The sequence below is a fragment of the Manis pentadactyla genome, chromosome 8 (genome assembly GCF_030020395.1).
Source record: "Manis pentadactyla isolate mManPen7 chromosome 8, mManPen7.hap1, whole genome shotgun sequence".
Lineage (NCBI taxonomy): Eukaryota > Metazoa > Chordata > Mammalia > Pholidota > Manidae > Manis > Manis pentadactyla.
In genome coordinates this window covers 25,776,545-25,797,203 of record NC_080026.1, presented here as the reverse complement: position 1 = coordinate 25,797,203, position 20,659 = coordinate 25,776,545, and positions in this window count along the sequence as shown.

Genomic DNA, 20,659 nt, shown 5'->3' with positions numbered 1-20,659 from the left:
TTTCTTTCCAATGTGATGGAAATTAGTGATTGCATCTGGATATTCTGTTGGGATTTTTGTTTTAAGACAGTCTCATAGTGTATGCAAAATGTTTGATCTTGATCTACTTCAATACTTCAATGGTCAATTGCTGTTTTTAAAACATGAAAAAGAAAATCCCTTTCCTGTGTGTAGCCTGGGCTATTTCCCAATTCACTGGTGAAAAATTCCAGGGCCATTGGTGATACATGGAATATGTTGAACCAATGATTTCTCTAAAAACCAGAGGCCATTCTAATGTCATTTTCAAAATTTCCTGTTTGAATGTCAAATATATCGGGCAACCAATTTGTTTTACATTTGACCCTTGAACAATGCAGGGATTAGGGGTGCTGACTCCCATGTAGCTGAAAATCCACTTAGACCTTTTGATTCCCCCAAAACATAACACTAATACCCTACTATTGATTTTATAGTGAGTGATAAATAAATGATAAAATAGACTAGTGTCTACATATATTTTATGCATTCATGATGCACATTTTCCTTTTTTTTTATATTTCTAGACTACGTTTTTCATCTGAGTTTTTTTCAAATTGTAAATCTCCAAGAAATTTTCTAATATATTCATTGAAAAAAATCCATATATAAGTGGACCTGTGCCATTCAAATCTGTGTTTTCCAAGGGTCAACTGTATTTAAATGTCACCTCACTTTTTTTCCATCATATTTTGGGTGCTAGGAAGTTGTTTTAAATTAGGATTATTTAATTGGTCATTTATCCATTAGCAGTAACCTTAAAAAATTGGACTTCTTTGGCTCTATCTAAGTGCTATATCCTCTTTCAATACTTAACTCAAATACTACTTATGAAAGTTTTCTTGGATTATTCTATATCACATTCATAACATATTCCCTTCAATCCCTCTAGAGTTTAATTCATAGAATTAAAAGAACTGTGATTGTTATATACTGAAAAACCTTGATCTGGTCTCTACAGTTTTCATGCATGATCTTTTAATTACTTAAGGATTGATATACAGTGTTTTCTTTTATTGCCCATAGCATCTACCTTGGCAGCCTATAGACACTCAGTGAAGTTTTTATTCTACTAGTTGGTTTCTTTAATGGGTACCAGAGATCAGTTTTATTGGTAATGTTACATTTTTGCGTTAAAAAAAAAGGATGTAGAGAGAGTCTTATCTTACATAACTATGAACTAGTTTTTAATGTCAGGATGTAAAGAGAAATTTGTGTTAGACAAAGTTAACTTAAGAACCCTTCCTTAGGAAGCTGCTATATTGGACACCACTGGATTCTATTTCCTCATTAAGTCCAAACAAGAAAGGTTTTTCTCCAGTACTAGAATAGATTATTTTTTTTTTTCTTGAGTGTAAATAAAGTAGTTGGCTTGTATTTAGGATTTATATTGCAGAATAATGGTTTTCTGAGTCACCCTCAGGGCTGGAAGCTGTTTAACACTTGAAAGGCACATGAGAATGGGATTGGCTAAAGGAATAGCAGCTTCAATGTCTCTGGTTTTTGTGAATTCTGTGGAAATAGCTGGTAGAACTGTCTTGATGCATAAATAGGTTTTTCCCTGTTTGTATTTCTGGTGAAGTTATGTGTAGTTGTGATCACATAACTTACATGTGCATCATAATGTGGCTCCATTGTGCAATTGCCCTTTTATTCCAGAAAAATGCTCCTTGCTACATTTTGAATATGTGTTCAGCGCATGGATCTGGCTTAAAAATGCAATCTTGGGGATCTTCTTTTAACATTGCACCTACTTTGTTCTCTTTTGTGTTCATTACAGCTAATTTCATGTGGTTGAGTTTACATTTGATGTATGGAAAGTATGTAACTCCCTTTAATCCCCCATGTTGTCAAGGGAAGTGAAGTTGAGGGAGATGGATATCTGCCAGATATGCAGAAACATTAGTGAGCATTCTCACTGTCCTCAAGGAGTCCTGTAGAATTTTCTCATTGTTCTGCAAGATAAATAAACAAAACCAAACAAGTATGTACTCAACCACCTTGTTTCATGCTGAACTTCCCAACTCTTTTGTTAATATTTTTCTTAGCTCTCATAAGAAGTTGGCATCCTAAAAGTTTGGAGAGACTCAGGGAGGGAGGGTTACACATAGTTCCTAAGAAGTACCTTATCTTCATAAAAGAGACTTTCAGGTGTTGGATTTGCAGGATTTTACAGCATCCTTTATCTTGAAGATTATTTTAGGATTGGCTGAAACATAAGATGGCATTGACATTGACAAATAGTTTCAGGACAAACTATTCAGTATTTATTTTTTCCATAAAGGATTTTAAAAATCAAATATATTTAAAAATGGTTAAAATTTATCTACAACTTTTCATCTCTACATAGCAATTGCAAATGAAACACACACTTTTACATATACACACTTTTGACAATGGAATGCACATTCTTTCTTAAACTTTAACAATAGGTAAGTGGACTATATGAAAGATGCCAATTCTTTTCTAAGTGACAGTTGTAATATTTTAAAGCAGTTCTACCATCTATTCTTGATCTTCCCTACTTTTAAGCTCTTACTTTCCCTGAACATATATATTAGACACAGAGAAACAGAGCATGCCTATTTTCCTTCTAGTATATGAGAGTGCCTGTTTGAAAATATCATCTGTATGTGCTTTATTTTTATTTCAACCATACGTGCTTTTATAAGTATTTGAAAAGAAAATATTTTAAAGATTTGAAATAGGAGGAAGGGAATATATGTGAGTTACAGCAGCCCCGGGGTAACAGTATCTCACACACTAATGATTCATATGGAGTTTATGTGTCTATTTATGCTGTCATTTATTTGGGGGAGGGTTGGCTGGAGAAAGGAAGCAGTATATAGTATATTTCTAAATACCAGTGGTTTCTGCAAAAAAAAAAAAAAAAACACCCTGAATATTATCCTTATTTAATTAGGAGCAATCATTACATAATTATTCACATTAACTCAGTTTCTTACAACAGTCTCACACTTACTGGCACTTCTTTATTCCCTTTGTTCTAGAAAAAAGAAGGAATGTTCTTTATTATTTGCAATGAAGAGGGAAAGTGTAATTTATGGGTGAAATTTATACAAAAATATCCACATTTGATGTGGTTCCTGGGGTCACACAGTGTCTGATTGTATTCTTGATCCTGGGCTTTTCTGTAATTATTCCACACTCAAATAAGTAATGGTCTCTTCAAAGAAAGCTCAAAAACTTGAACTCAGGTCCCTCTCATAAATGTAGGATTTAGATCATCAGAGTCCAGTATCTAATTTGGAGGAAATGAGTGCAGCATCTGATAATAAAAAAACTAAAATTACATGGAAACATTGCTAGCAAAGTAAGACTCTTGTAAATGAATGATGGGTGGTATGAATGGATGAAAGATTATTTAATCAACGGGACATTTTTACCCAGGTTACTTATTCACTTAGTTTACTTAGAAAATTAGCTTTCTAAGAGATCTTGTAGGAAATAAAATAGTTACCTTTATTTCTATATATCTTAATGAAGTACAGAAAATGATTACATTAGCAAGTATATAGATAAATTTTTGCCATCACCACAAACCTGAAATAAAGGGCAGAGGAGTCAGTACAAGTGTCCAGAGGTCACCTTTTTCCTGGCGTGTTAACGTGAGACTCCTAAAAGAGTTAAGGGGAGCCAATTTCAGGAAAATTAATTGAAGAATTATTAGTCCTTACAATGCAGGGGTAGAATAAATTAAAGCAGATGCACATTGGAAAGTTTCCTTTCTACTTTTATCCACACATCCATTTCTTTGCCTTTTGCAATTAAATAGAAAAGGAGAAAACTATTTCCAGGTGTCTCCACTCAGTCTCTCAGTTTCAGAAATATCGATATAAGACTTTACTACTGACAGGGGACAGAGAAAGAGAATATCGTCTCTTCTGAGCCTCTGTTACAAAGATCGTTACAAAATGGTGTAAAATAGTTCTTTTGAGTTCCAGATTTGCAACTACAAAAATTGGGTATTTCTTTTTCTCTTTGCTTGAAAATCAAGTCCACCCTGTCTCGACCACATAAATAGAACAATTTTCCTCTGTGAACTGCTTGATGAGACTGTGGCCAGATTCATATAAATGTCATAAAAACAGAGTACAGAATGGATTATTTTATGATTAAGATCTGTATGGATCTTTGTATGAATGCAACGTGCTTTGGCAGGGTTCTGCTGCACGCACACTAGTTTTAGTGTGTGTGGTGGAAAAAATGGCCTGCCACACTGTCACTTTAATGTCTTTCTGAAAAGGAACAAAAATCACTGGGCTCCACCAAAGGTTACAGCAATCATACAAAGGTTTAGTCTGCTAACCAGTACAGTGTGTGTTCTATTTCACATTGTGATGATAACAAGAGTCAGATTCAATAAAATGACATAATATTTCTCAGCCCTTTGTCATTCCATGACATGTTGATATCTAATTGTAATTGCAAGGTGAAACTTTCCTGTATAATTTATGTAATAAGATTTAATTTTCTTTCATGTCTTTGATTGTCTCAAGGAGCTAAAATCCTTCTTTCTGTGTATCTTTGTCCTTCTCTCTTTAGTTCAGATTTTTTGGGGGGAGAGAGAGGCTTCCTTCAGATTTTTTTTTTTTGAGACATCAGACAAGCTGCTATCAGCACATGGATGCCAAAATGGTCCTTTAATAAAAAATTGTGGTTTAAGAATTTCAACCCAAGGATTAATGTATTAAAGTGAATAATAGCATCCAGGCAGTAGCAAAGATGATGATCAGAGTCGGTGAGGAGAGATTATTGATCATCTGGCTCTATCAGTCACAAACAGGGAGGAGGAAAACAAAAGAGAGGAAAAGGGGATTAAAGAAATGAAATATCGTTTAGTAATGCCAGTTGATTCTGTTGCTAATTATAAATCTTCGGCAAGAAGCCTTTGGTTATACAGTAACACTCCACTTATCTGGTGGTCAGATTCCCAGCAATCTTTACCACTTAGAACACAGCTGAGATCCTGGAACTGTACCTCTCAAGGCTTTGACTATGTGAAGAGCAACTTTCTTCACTAGAGATGTTCAGCTATCTCCTGGAAAGTTTATTGAATTAATTTTGTGCATACATTTACGATTGCTTATTTAGTTTACTTGGTTGTCTGGATTTTTTAAAGCCATTTTAAGTTCTTCCCCAGGTTATCAAGTGGGTGGTGATAGGAAGGGGACAGAAAAGTTTTGGGAAAAGGGAAAGATGTGTAATTTAGCAGACTATAAAATAAATATACATGAATAATTATTACTTGGGAGATACCAGTAAGTACTTTAAGAGATAAACTGCTGTACTGTCTTGACTGCTGAGAAGAGAGAAGCATAGCTGTTAGCTGGGGATCCAAAGAAATCTTCATGGAGACAGGACTTTGGAATTGGGCCTAGTGGGATATCCAGGGTTTGAAAAGGTAGGAACTGAAAAATGAATGCTCAGGAAGGCATGGGGTAATAAGAGGAAGGCAGGAATGCCTGGAGTCATTAATGGAGTGCTGAGACTAGCTCAGTTTTGTTGAAGTATAAGGCGAATCTAATGAGAATTGTAGAAAATGAGGTTGAAATGATATATAAGGACCAGGCTGTGGAGAGTCGTGAATGCCAAACTAAGGGATTGTGGATAATAGCAGCCAAGCAGTAGCAAAGATGATGATCAGAATTGGTAAAAGATAATTGGTCATCTGGGTCTCTATCAGTCAGAAACAGGGAGGAGAGAAACAAAAGAGACTGCACTGTAGGCAACAGGAGCACTTAAAGTGTTTGGTCCGGGTGATTGGATGCCAGAGTTATGCTGTAGGAAGTGGGGTTCAAGGTAGGTACCCAGATGTCTGGCTTGTTTGATGCATAGATGGTAGTCTCATTACCATAATGGGAAATGCAAGAAGACAAGCATATTGGGAGAGTGGAAACACTGGCATATTTGTATGGGACATGGAGTGTTTGAGCTTATGAGCATCCAATAGATGGCTAGCTTGCTGAGGGGGATCACAAGATGGGGAGCCTGGAGGGAGATTAGAAGTCAACTAAGCAGAGGTAAAGATAATTCAAAGGTAAAGGTTATTTTATTTCAAAGTGAATGGGGTTGTTAAGGGATGGAAGGTAAAGAATGAAAGGAGGGGAATAAGGATAGATCCTTAAAATCCACACCAGTACGAGAGCAGTACTGAAGGAGTTTGAGAAATTACAAAGAATGTAGCAATGAGGAAGGGGACCGTCATGGACTGTAGCATTGTGGAAAATGGAAAATAAAGAGATAAAGAAGAAGGGGAAAAAGAACTAACACACACTGAGTTTCAACAATATATTAGAACTAGATGTGCACAATATTACTTAATTTTCCCAGGAATCCCCCTAGACATATATTTTCACACTAATTTACAAAGGAAGGAATTGATGTTTCGAGAGGTTAGGTAACATGCCCAAGATTACACAGCTGACGAGAAGCTGAGCTACAATTTGTGCTCAGGTCTGTTCAACTACAAAATCATGCTTTTGCACTGTTCAATACTGCCAACAGTTTGAAGATGTAGGAGAAAAGAAAGGGCTGTTTGATTGTTTGCCCTCCAGTAGAGCTTTAAGAACAGAAGCCATATTTTGAAAGGGCAAGAAATAAGTGGGGGTTGTGTGTGTGTGGACTCAATTTAGTTCATGTTTATTTATTGGGCACCTGCTTTGTAATGAAGAGCTTTTTTGGCTGCCGGAGACACAAAGATCAATGGGACTTAGTACTTGCTTTCAAGGAGCTTGCTGTCTGGAAGGAACAAAACACACATGTAGATTTTTTTCAATATAATATGGCATCTGCTTTGAGAATACAGTTTACCTTTCGAAAAGTAAAATGAAAGTTTAATGTAAATGAGAAATGCTTTTTCTTCTTAAGATAATGTACATGTGAAGATGTTTGTAGACTGACTAGAGAAACCAGTGATGAAGAAGTCATTGAAGATGTTAAAGTAAGTATAGATCAGAGAGGGATGGGAGATAGAGATGGGGTAGGTGAGTGTAGTTGTCTTGAGAAAGAAAAAGAGAGAAATAATCTGATATTATCCATGGATGTATGTAACAGATGTTCATTATTACCTTATGCATAATCTAGGGAAAATAACTAAACATGAGAATATTAACTTAATATTTTGTGTATGACTAATACTGCTTGTTAGGCAGGCTACCATGCCACATTTGGCCACCTTTGGCTATCTGTAGAGGGCATAAACTGTGGAGAGTTAAGACCAAGGCAGAGAAAGTCTTTATGTATTTGTACCCAGATACTGGAAGTTAAAACTACATCTGGGGCAGATAAAAGAGTCTAAATATGTAAGTTTCAAATTCTGGCTTATTTTCAAACAAAAGGCAAACAAACAGATCCATAAATTATATAGGAAAATCCATTTTGTTTAGTCATTACTGTTCTAATTTTAAGGGGTAAAGAATTTCAGTACATTTCAATACTGTGATTAGAGGCTGCAAAAGCTTTGTTCAAAAAAAGCACTTGTCTTCCTCATCAGAGACTTCTGACAGGGTAAGCGCATTTTGTGTTCTTGTACTACAGTAATTTTTGTAAACTGATAATTTACCTCATTGTTTAAGGGCTATAGAAAATAATCTGAAATCTTGTCTTCATAGTGTGCTTTATAAATTGTTCTCCTTCAGAAACTGTACTGTAATTTCCCCATTCACCTACATACTTACATTTTTTCTAATAGGATTCAGGCTATGGTCTATTATGATGCAGCCTCTCTCTCTTTCTCATTTTTCTATTTTTGATGTATTACTATTTCTTATTAGCATTTTACTTCTGAAAGAAAAAATAGTTCAATAATGTATATGTCTGGAGCAGTAATTGCTATTAGGTGCTTGAAGTGGAAAGATAGGTGAAACTCACTAGTACTCCAATATTACTAAAAAGGCACCTAAGAAGAATGACTTATGTTTCTAATATTTTACATGTAAAATATTAAATAATTTTTGCCTCTGGCATGTGTTTTTATTAATTCAGTTTTAACAACAATGTAAAAATACATGCACAGTTCATTTTTTAATTATATGATAGTCATGTGGTCTGTAATACCTATTATCACAGGTTTATCAACTTACTAGAAACAATAACCACTCAACTTCATTTAAAGGTATGTTAAAGGGAGTTAAGCTCTTGACTCAATGAGCCCAGTTTAGTTGTTGAACTCATAGTAGTGCAGCTGGAACTCTGTGGTTAAAGATTCATGCAAGGAATTGAGATTAAAAGCATCCATAAATCAGGTGTCAAGAGAAACATCTCCTATTTTGTAGGAAACATTTTGTTAACCCAATATTTTTTGAAAAGCATAATGTTTGGTTATTAATGCCATCATCTTTCTTTATCTCAAGAGCATTTTAGCAAAATCAACCAGTACAATATGGATTTACTTCTGCACATACAGAAAAAAGAGATTAAGAGGCCAACACTGATTTTTAAAAACAACAACAGTCAATTCCAAAAATGACATTTTATTTCATTTTTTGAAAATGCTTGCTTTATAATCTTTCCTATTTCAATCTCTGATAGGGTTAGACTCCCTCACTCAGCCCAAGGTGACCCATAGCCCTGAAGTTAGATCCCATGTTTTGAAACTCACATAACGATTTTGGCCTTTTTTACTGAACATGAATATTCACATATTATCCTACTCACATTTTATCCTAGTATTATAATGCTGTCCAATTATGACAGTTTTCATTTCTTTCTTCATGGTTTCAGTTACTATCTATCTAAATTGTTTTTTTCTTTTTGCTCATTTTCTTTCTCCACAGTCTTCTCAAACTGCTTCCTTTTTTACTTTTCTCTTTTACTATTTCTCCTCACCCGTTTACTCATGTTATGTTCTTTAATGTAATTTTGTTTATAACACTCTGTTATAATGCCATATAATATATTCTCACTGAGGCACTTCTCAAGATGTGGATTCAAGAAAATGCTCATTAAAAAAACACAACAAAACATGTCTCGCGTTGGTGGTGGTGCTAATTTCCCTTATGCCTATTGCTTATAATTGTCTGTTGCTAGATGAAGACAAATACCTTTAAATGACATATTTCTTTTCAGGTTTTCAGACTGTAGCTCTAAGAAATATTTCAGGACCATGTGAAGAGGCTCTGACCATGGACTGTCGTGGATGTATCAGAGGGAAGCCCAAGGGTGCAGCCACATCATTATAACAATAGCTTAAGCTGTTAAGAAGCTCAAGGACCAACAAGTGAGAATGTAATTGTCCATCAAGACTGCCAGCTGTTTTTAAGTGTTTGGAGACCAAGATGAAGACTACAGAATCAGTGGCAGATTGTCAAAGCATGGATGCAGAAGCCTACCATTACCATTACGAGCCACACGAGGTACAATTGTGTTTCCTGAGATGATGACACCCTAGTTGAGTTCATTGAAAGCTTGTGTATTATTAGTTTGTGAACATTTCTAAAACTTCAAACTTTTATTAAGGCAAGGAAGTATCTGAATATACAGCAAACGAAATAGTTGTGAGAGAAAAAGGGGATAGAAAATTATTTGCACAGTTCTTAATTAGATTTGTGGTCTATATAGTGGAATTGGTAAAGAGACATACTGTGAAAAAGAAATTTGGGAGTCAGAAACTTTTGCTCCAAAAGCTTTTACTTTGGAGCTGAACAGAGACATGTGTTTTTCTATTGGCAAAATAGAAAACGGCAGAAACATCTAGCAAAAGTCTTCTTTTTAAATCTGCCTTCATTCAAAGCAGTTTAAAGATTATGACAATAATCTGAAACTTGAATTATATGTATGTCTGTCTAAACTTGGAAGAGTTATGCTGATTCTGGGAAAGAGATGTTATCACTTATGCATCTGACTTTTAGTGTCTTTTAGTGAATTAGTCCCTCATATATTAAATAAAAATCTCTTACCTTCAAAATGACAAATAGAATCCTAGCTTAAGGTGGATGGTTATTAAAATAAACCACAACTAAGCAGTAGAATTGTACATATTCCTTCCTCATTTATGCCCTAATTAGTCTTTTTAGACTCTACCAGAAGATTCAATGTATGGTTCAACAGGAAAATTATATACAAGGCAATATATAAGGCAGTAATTAGGATATAGTCTTTGGAGTTGGTCAGAAATGGGTTCAAATATTAGCTCTTACACAGAACAATAATGTAACCTTAGAAAAAAGTCTAGAGTCATTTATTTTCTCCTGTAAAAATATGAATAACATTATCTAATACCTAGGGTTGTTGAGAGGATTACATATGATAATATCTACAAATTTCTTAACACACTGACATTTAGTAAAGAGTTGAGAAATAATAACAACTGCAATCAGAATTGTTGTTAGGCCTTGAATTATTCTGGCTCCCTGCAGCCCACACTTTAAAAAAAACACAGATTACTCATTTAGTGAGGTCAGGGCAATCTGAGATACCTCTATTGATGAATTTACCATGAATGATTAGATATACTAGGCATAATAGGCTCTCACTGTGTATTAGATAATTATCCATTCATTCATATTGTGTAATTCTGTTTTTCTTAAGATATGAACCTCCATTAGATTTTTTTAATAGGCTGTGTGTGGTCATAAATTACTATATTTTGGTGGTCAGTGTTTCTTATGTTTGGGAAAGCATTTTGTACATGGTGGAAAAGCATACTAAGAATAGCATTGAATGTAACTGGACACTTCAGTATTTTCACTTGGAACACACATGATCATCTTGTGCAAATTTCTTATCTAGTAGAAGATATAACTAAGGTTCAGAAGAGTAAAACAAGTTGATAAAATGGGTAGAGCTGTAACTGGAATCCAAGACTCTTGACTTTTGGTCTTGGGAGCACACTGCTTCTCTTTACAGTGCTGATTTACTTGAGGACTATAGGAAACATCTATTTAAATATGTCCAGTACAAAAATTTCTTATACTGAATGCTGTTTCCAAAAGGCAAATGGCTTGTGTACTAGTCCTATTTGAGGCACTTCAGGTAATATTAGTTAGTAGAAACAAGTGTTTCATTCTATAAATTGTTGTCAAAAGACAGTTTAATGCTTTGTAATGAAAGGGTCTTCTTCATAGATTTGATCTACTATCTGGGTTATTCCTGACTTATTTTTCTCATTTCAACTTCTATTTTACATCATACTTGGTTACTCAGTATTTAGGGAGTGCTAAATGTCTTGAGGGTGACATAAAGTTTGGGCTTCATCAGTATATCTGTGGTGGCCCCCAATCCCATCTCAGTGTGTAAATTTCCATGGTCCAGGCTCTATTTCCCTAGGATAAATGGTGAACTTCAGTGTTCATTGTGCATGTCCACTGCTGTCTGTTAGTGCCCAAAATGAATGAGCACAAATTTATTACTCCTAGTTGAAAAGCAATGGAAAAAATACTTACATAGTGTAGGAAAAATGGAAGTTCCATAGCCAGGATCCATGCCTGATCCTGGTCTGCTTGCCCACTGTGCACTTGCCAATGTTTGCAGGCACATGCTTGCACACAAGTTGGCAATGAACTATTACTGACTTTATATGAAGAACTCCTTCTGGTGCTCTGTGGCTGTGAGGTGGCAGAGAGGACATGAGGCAGAGATGGAGAAGGATTGCAATCTTTCCAGAGGCAGCTGTGATTCCAGCACTCAACCTGCCACCATGAGAATAAAGGTTGGTATAAACTCTTACCCATAACAGTTGCTGTTATTCAGACTGAATCCAGAGTTAATTTGCCCAGGGGCAATCCCCCTTAGGTGAGACAAGTAGTCAACTGATGAAAACAAGAGGTCTACGAGTAGATACACATTTCTGGGATTTTTTTTAGAGGTTGTGCAACCAATTTGGCTTTAGTTATATCATTTACTTTCCTGTTATTTCATGACATCAAAAAGATAGAGTTGAATAAGTAGAAAATGTAAATCAGTGTACCTAGCTATTTACACTATGAGAATGGAAGAACTGTGATTAATGTGCTGAATGGTGTTATGAAAAACCAAACTATTGAGCTCACACAGATGATTTAAGTTGGATTAATATCCTGAAGCCATATTTTTAGTTACTTATTGGGGGCATGAATTATTTTGCCCATCTTAATGATTTACAAGGTTATCACCAAATATGACAGTAGAATGGAAATGTTTCTTAAGATGAAAATAAGATTAAGATAAAATTGTTTTAGTCCTATTGAATTTGTGTCAATAATTTTTGAGTATTTATTTATTTTGCAGGATAGGTTTGCATTGTTTCATATTTGTTGCATTACTTAGAATGTGTTTTCAGTGCCAAACAAGTTTCATATGGCACATCACCTTCTATAATACTGTGTCTCCCACTTCATAACCAAGAAATCCACATAAAAGCCCAATTAATCACACAAGAAACTGTTGTAAGCAGTGACCTGAAGCCCTTCAAGACTCTTACTTTTCCAGGAAAAAGCATTTTCATACATTGTGATCAACACTTCAAATGCTAATTCCTTTAACAGAATCTTCATATAATCTAACAAGGTAGGCCTTATGCCCATTTTGTAGAAAAAGGGAATTATGGTATGGAAAGGTTAACCAAATCAGGAACCATCCTAGGCCATTTGATGCCAAAGCCTGTTATTAATCAATATAGTATATTGTCTGTATTACAGGTGTCAAGCCTTAATGCCTTCTGCATTTAAAAATCCTATCTCATTGGCTACCTTTTTATTTGTTTCTAACTAGACTTGGGTGAGCTCTTATTCTTTATTTAGCTTTCTTGAATTAGCAGGCTGATTTCTAACCTTTAAACCTACTTTCTGACTTTATTGCTCTTAGAAGACTTAGGAACCTTGGGTTAGAGGTACCATTCTCTTGTGGGTTTTTGTTTTCTTGCTTGTTTGGTTGGTTGGATTGAAGAAGAATATTGATCAATTTCCTGAGTGAGTTATACTTACAGAGTCAGCATGATAAAGTAGCAAGAACAGAAATATCAGAGTAAGATCAACCTACATTCAATAATGGATCCAGGGCTTTTAGTTTCACCACTTTTAGGCAAATTTTAGAGTCTTTCTGAGCAACCTTCTTTTCCCAGAATACAAGTTTCTGTAAAGATTTAGTGAAGGAATATATAACAACATCATCTGGAAAAGTAGTTTCTACCTTACTGGTTTTAAGTAATTGTATAATTTTATTCTTATAACTGTTTAAAAAATATTATCTCCTTCATTATTTAACATTTAATACTCATTCCAACTCTAGATGCATACTCTACATTGTGGGTGTTTGAACCAGGAACTGTCTCAGAGTTTCTGAGGATGTTAGAAATAGGTCACTACGACCGTATCTGGTAGGGCACAGAAATTTACTGTTATAGAAAATTCAAGTGTTCTCTCACATCCCTCCCTCTCAGAAGTCAAGCAGTCCCATCTGACTACTTCTGGCCAGTGGATTGTCGGGGGAGGTAATGTGATTTTATTACAGGCAGAGAATATGTGAGCTGGTGTGTGTTCCTCCAGCCCCCTCTTTCCCTGATGTGGCAACCTAGATGTTGAATGTTCCTGTGGACATAGTTATAAGATGAAAGTAGCCTGAATCCCTGTGATATCAGTTGGAAGCTACCAGACCCATGGAGGACTTAAAATGAATAATCACTAAACCTCTATGAATATACTGAGATTCTGGAGTGTGTTTGTGATTGCAGTACAGCCTAAACTAAGCTCACTAATATATTCAGCCTTTGGAGGAGTCTGTTTTTAACATGGAAAGGATAAAGGAAACTAAGATATACTAAGAGCAGTTGCAATAGATTACCTCAGTAATATAAATAGACAGCTAATATGGAAAAATTACTGTTACCAGTAACTCACTCTGTGGTTTTATATAAAGAGAAAAATTCTTTTCTAACATTTTTTTTTGTAATTAATCTTTGGATTTTATTTTCTTCTTTTGGTAGATCTGCTTAAAATTTTTTAAAGATGTAAAAATTGATTTGTGAAATTCACAGTAACATTTATATAAGCCCTATAGGATAGTAATAAAATGACTACCTGGGAACCCACCACTGATACTAAGACTAGAACTTGATCAATCTTTGTAGCAGTGATTCTTCCCATCCAAGTCAATGCCTCTTTCCCTACTCCCGTGAATTCATTCCCTTACATGGTAAAAAAAAAGTCATTTCATTTTTTAAATTGTTTCCCTAACAAAATATTGTTTGGTATTTCTTGAGTTTGAGTGTTGCAATATTTGTATTATAAGCAATCTACTGTGATTTGCTCATTTCATTTCACCTTATGTTTCTAAAGTGTGTTCATGTGTTTACAAGGAACTATAGTTTTTTCATTTTTTAGCCTGTATAATAAATTCCATTGTGTGACTCTTCTAAAATTCATTTAGTCATTCTCCTTTCCTTGGAAATTTGAGGTTTCTCCATTTTTTTCAGTATATGAATGATAATGTCATAAATGTTCTTATTTTTCTGACATTTTTTAAGCAGGATTTTCCTATAGGATTGGAGATTGATTCAGACCCACTTATGTTTGATACAAAATTCTTCAATAGTAAAAGAAAAAAACCCCAACTAATTACATCATATCACGTCAAGTTATTGCTCTATCTAATCCAGGATTTGCATATCTCATGCTTTCAAAAATAACTATTTTGAAGTATGAGTGGAAACTCAAGTGGAACTGTCCACTAATGAAGATCTATCTATAAACACAATTGAATTTAGCAAAAAAAGGACTTATGAAATTTTCACAACTCAGTCACTTCACTTACCATAATGACAGAATCAGATAAATGACCCAGTAATCCCATCAACTTCATAGTAATTTTCCTACAACTGGTTGGATAACCCACATAGCTACTATGTCCAGTAGGCTAGTTGTATAGTGGAATGCTTGAACTCCTCTGCCTTCACTTATTTATTTGCCAAAATATTTGTATTTGATACTGTGGGGACACAGATAAGTTTTGATTTCATGTTCTGTATGATATCATTTAGAATTTGTGGTAGGTGAATGGATGACATTGAAACATATATGGGATTCTTACTGATTATGTTAATTTAATGACATTTTTGTTTTAATTGGAGAGGCCAAAATGCTAGTTCACATTATTCTTTAATTATGCATTAATATGCCTAAAGGTTTAGTTGTTGTTTGTTAGTGATGATGTGATAAATGACCAGTAATTGCAGAGTGAACACTAGAATGACTGTTCGGCTGGAAGTCAAGAGTTCTGTGGTTTGCTCCTGACTTTCTTACAAGTACATTTGTTAACTGAGTGACCTTGGGCTGGCCAAGTAACTGCTCCAGGCTTTATTTTTCCTTATCTGTAGAGTAAAGATATTAATACCCTCCATTTTTAACTTCTCAGGGTCAATATATCAGATTAGCTAAAGCATGTGAAAATGGCTTAGTGACATAAATATTATATTTACATTTATTTGAACTTTTGGATGGTATATAAACAAATAATCATTTTAATTTTTGCAAGTCAATTCTTTCCGTTCTTTGTCTTCCAACTTGGAACAATCAATCTATTCCTCAGTCTCTTGCAGACATTTTTTTGACCTTTCACCCCATCCCCAAATCTTGGCCAAATGCTCCTTATCTATGCTTCAGAGAAACTTCTGCATAACTGCATTATAGCACTTACAGCATTACAGTGGCAGGATATGACTCTGCTTGTCTCCTCCACTAGACAGTGAACTTCTTGAGAGCTGTGGCAATAGTTTTTATTTTTGTATGTCCCCTTCCCAGCATAACGCTTGGCACATTGTCAGTGCACCTCAATGTTTACCAAGCTGATCATTAAAGCTTGGAGACAAAATGATGACGACTATATTTTTAAACAAATATTCTCATTTAAAAATATTATTCTATTTGGCTGTTTGACAGTTTACAATAAATATGACTTTGCAGTTTCTAATTGGAAACCTTTTAATTTCTTAATTAGCTTCATACAATTTGTTACATCTAGTAGAAAGCAATAAGAGAGTAATTATTTTTTTCTGCTTCTGATATTGCTAGGAATATTTTTTGTGAAACACAGAAATTCTTTGCAACTTTTTCCTTTTAAAGTTCTACCGAGCAGTTTGTGGAATGGCAACCTGCCAAATGGTGATCCATTTTCTCAAAACATCATTTGAGAACATGCCAGCCAGGCACACTGAGCTTATCTACTGCATCATAGTACAGTCACATAATTCGTGCAAAATTATGTTTGACATTAAATGATAAACCCTTAGTGTAATAATAAAAAAATAAATAACCCTAAAAGCAAATTAAAAATATATTTTCACTGGAGCAGGTTATTAGCCCACTGGAAATTTGATGTGTAGTAGTCAATGTATGGGCATGCTTCCATTTCTAGAGGAGCTTGAAGTTTCTCTGTGCAGACAAAAAATTCTAATTCATGAAAGGAAAATTAGCTAATAAAATGATTTTTTCCTCCTGAACTGCTCTGTTGATGAAAACATGTCCACTGCAATCACAGAAATGAGTGAGTTTTCAAATAAAGTAGTCCATGTTGCCATAAACAGAAGGATGGTAAGGCCATTGCTCTTCTTTGCCAAAGGAAAGAGTAGGCAGCTGTGTCTGGCTTTCTCTTCTCTACTGCACTGTTCATATAAATAGTCTCTTCTTGGGACTGGAGCCACCCAAATGAGAGCCCATCAAAGGGAATCTGGGTTCTCTCTCAATTTTTGCATTTGGAAACCTTGTCCATGAGTAGGAAAAAAAACAAAAACAAGATAAGAACAAAATAAGTCACCAAAAAGAATCTTAAAATGATGAAAATTACTTCTATTTGACTACACCTAGTAGTTCAACTTTGTAACTGTGTTTAATACCTTGATCAAATTTCTTACTTGTTGACAGACCTACAAATTATAGATTAAGATCTTGGTGGAGTCTGACTGGTCATTCCTATGTTCTGATACACAAATCCAGGAGTTTCTGTTGTGGTGGAAGTGCAGTGCACTGCAGTCTGGGTTGCTTTTAAACTGATATTAAATTATTACATAGGCACCTCCCATGATAAACCACAATAACAGATCTGCAATAACAACAAAGTTTATCTCTAACATCTATGAGACTTAATTTTAATTGGTTTTATGTAAGTATAACATTCATCCCTGCTTATTTGTAGTTAAAAATTAGTATTGTTGTTCTTGCAGTAAAATTTTATTTTTGCATCTGTATAAATGTTTATGAGAGATAACTTGTATTCCTTTATAAAAACATCCAAAAGGGTATTTTCTTTGATATAATGGGAAACAAAGCCCATGAATCAGTTAAACTGCAATTGTAGGAAGATACAAGACTACATTTTACCCAAGATAACATTTCAAAATGACTGCCAGGTAACCTTCAAGACTGTAATGTGTTTGGCTGCCAGATTCATTTTAGCATTGGGAAATTAATTTTCCAACGTGTTTTTGGAAGTAAGAGGTGAATTAATTATTACAGGCACTATGATATCACTGGAAGTCTGAAGTTAGATGAACATGGCACCAGGAAAATAATTGGACTTAGTTCCTTTATCTTTCACGGGCTCTTTTACATGACAACACAATATTCACACTGCTCCAAGGGATTCCTTTGGCACATCTAGGATTCTAATTTCTGCCTATGCTTGCTAGTTCATTGTTGATTCTTGGAACCCAAGCAGGAGAGAGGGAGATGGAGCAGAGTTCCTTGTCCACCTGCCTTCTTTCAGCAGGCCCCAGGTCCCTTGTTAGTGCAGGGAGCATTTGCAGAAGTTTTCAAAAGAGAGCAATTACTTTTTTCAGAAAGGAATGCAAACCTTTGCTAGGAATTTCAGTGGGATTCATGACTCTTTAGGGGTCTGGACTCCTGCTCACTAGGGTGCTGGGATGGATCACACAGTCTCCCGGAGGAGCTGTACATTCAGGCATACGGTGAACCACAGCATTAGACCAGGAGCAGGAGACAGAATCAAGTGGTTTAAATCTTCCCAAAAGGCAAGTCTGGAACGCTGTCAAGTAGTGCATGTTTGCCCTTGATATTAGAGATCCAAAGGACTATGTCAGCAGAGAAAATAAGTCCCAGGTCTGTAGGAAGGAATGAAGTGACAGTAGCTTGAAAGGCAGCATAATCTGCCTTTACGAGCAGTTACTTTTCTTCAGTATTTGCCTCTTTCACTCAGTTTTCTGGTGTATATTGTGTTTGGCTTTTCCTTTCTTTTTTTCCATTTCTTTCACTTTTCACAAAAGAACTAGATCAGTAAGCATATCATATTAACATTTATCTGATATTTGTGAAGAGGTTCACCTTCTGTCAGAAATTTATTTTCTTCTTTCCATAATTTCAGCTGGTAAGGCAGAAATCGTTAACAAAACAAGTAGTAGCTTTGATAGCACAGATGGTTTTTCTGGGGCAATAGGCTTCTTCAGCTCCGAGTCTACTTGGTCAAAGTCTCATTGGTTATGAGTTAGCAGCACTTATATTTGGCCTTTGAGTTCCAGATTGAACATCTCTTCTCTGGCCTAATTTTATTACCATGTAATAAAATAAAATCCAAGGTACTTAAACTCTTTTTAATGAGGACTACCAAAATATTTGGAAAGTTATTCTGTGATTCTTTCTTTCTGCCTTCCATATATTAATGGGTTTGAGAGAAAAAAAAGAAAGGACGTTTAGCCCATGCCTATATAATGGTAATATAATGACGGGGCATAAAAAATCCAGATCAGCTGTCCTGTCAAATATGAAAGGAAATGACCAGCATTTTCATTGCTTTTCTCTTTGTTCTGCTGAATGGATCAAATTAATTAATTGTTTTCCTCAGAATTAAGGGAGTTATAGCTGGTTTGAAGAAAGAAAACAAGATCACTTAGAAACCATTTCTCTTGGTCATCTTTTTATTTTCTTCTACCTTGCCCATTTATTTATTTTAATCTTGGATTTGGACCATGGCGTTCCCTTAAAGAAAGAACTAACAAATCCCAAATTGCTAATTCTAGTATGTTTTTGAGTATCTTAAGTTTAAAAAAAATATTAGACTGCAGAGTTGACATTTTTCAGGATGAAACTAAGTTTATGACCAGAACACAAGGTTTGGATCCTTTCTTTCCTGATAACAATAAGGAAACTATCATATGTACAGAGACATGCATATGCTCATTTAAAGAAGAATGTGAGCAAGTTTGTTATTTTTTAAGTATCGTACTGACTATTGGACTACATGGATATTGTGTTGCAGGGTTCCTCACCACTATAAAAATAACATAGACAACTAGAGCAATATTGTGGCCAGATCTTGTAAAAATCACTTTAACTGAGTTATTAAATGGAGATGAAAATTTTTTTTAATGACTCGCTCTTGACTTTTTCAATGAGAAGCAATATGGGTTCTTCTTTAGGGATTCTGCATGCAATTGTCTGAAGTTGCACTAATTTTGTACTGGATAAAGAAAATTACACATATCTTCCCAAACCAACATACAGCAGAGCACACTGGCTATGTCTCTTGCTAGCATATGGTATTCATCATTAACAGAAGTGACAGCAGTCACTTCTTTCAGTTGACTGGTGGAAAATAGAGCTCCAACTCAAATCTCTGTCTGCTCACCATAGCTCTTTCCAGTTAAATTGGTACCACGATCTGTATGGTTTCATCACTCCATTGGCAGTTTAATAATAAACAGCTGTTTCCAGTCTTTTATATCCTATCTGAGATTTATTCAGTCCCTCTGAGTTATCTGTCCTTTTCTCCTTTCCCACTTATTTCCCTTGACTTCTAAATGATGCTATATTTTCCAATATTTCCTTGATCTTTCGCTCAGAGGTATCATTAAGTGTATTTAATTACTTTTTTTCCTTCTAGAGCCTGAATTATTTGTTTATAATCTGTTTCCTCTCTATGTATTATGATGCTCTTTACCCTCATAGTACAGTTTTCCTTGGAAATAAAGTAACGTGACTCCAGATTTCAGTGATAAGAGGTGATTATTTCTTTGTGATTGGCATCAAGATCAAATTGTGAAGGATTTTATTTGAGTTAAATGGTTTTGTCTACTCTCCACCCATATTTTGCATTTACTATTATACAATGCAAAGATTTGAAGGTCCCAGAGCTCAGCATTCATATTTTTTTGCTTTCTCTTTTATCAAATTTGTAATGTTGGGAAGTAAAGGCATTTCTTGCGAGGTAATAGTCTATAGTAGAAGCTGAGACCCTGAATCAAAGACAGTAGAGTCTTTTAATTCAACTATTGGTTAAATGTCAGGAAATGTCCTGCCTGGAGGTCATTATTATTAACTCACATAGAAAGCTTTTATTTTTCTATCTCCTTTTGATTTGGGGAGCTGTTCATAAAGATTGATGCTGTGTAAGTCACTAACTACAGTGAAATGGTAGAATTCTGTAAACAATTGGCAAGCAGAACTTTGTTCTTATTGTCCCATTAAGCTTAATATGAGGTGTTAAATTTAATGAAATGTGGTGAGTGAAGTGTTATTTTCCTATTGGTTACTGTAACAGTCATTAACAAGTAGGACAGACTCGTACTGAAAATAGAATACTGTATCCATGACAACACAGCCTTCAGCTTTTCCATTTTCAGCCTACGGGACAGCAATTACTTAATATTTTCTTGATTTATTAATTTCCTTATAAGTGGGAGTAACAAGAAGGCTCTTAA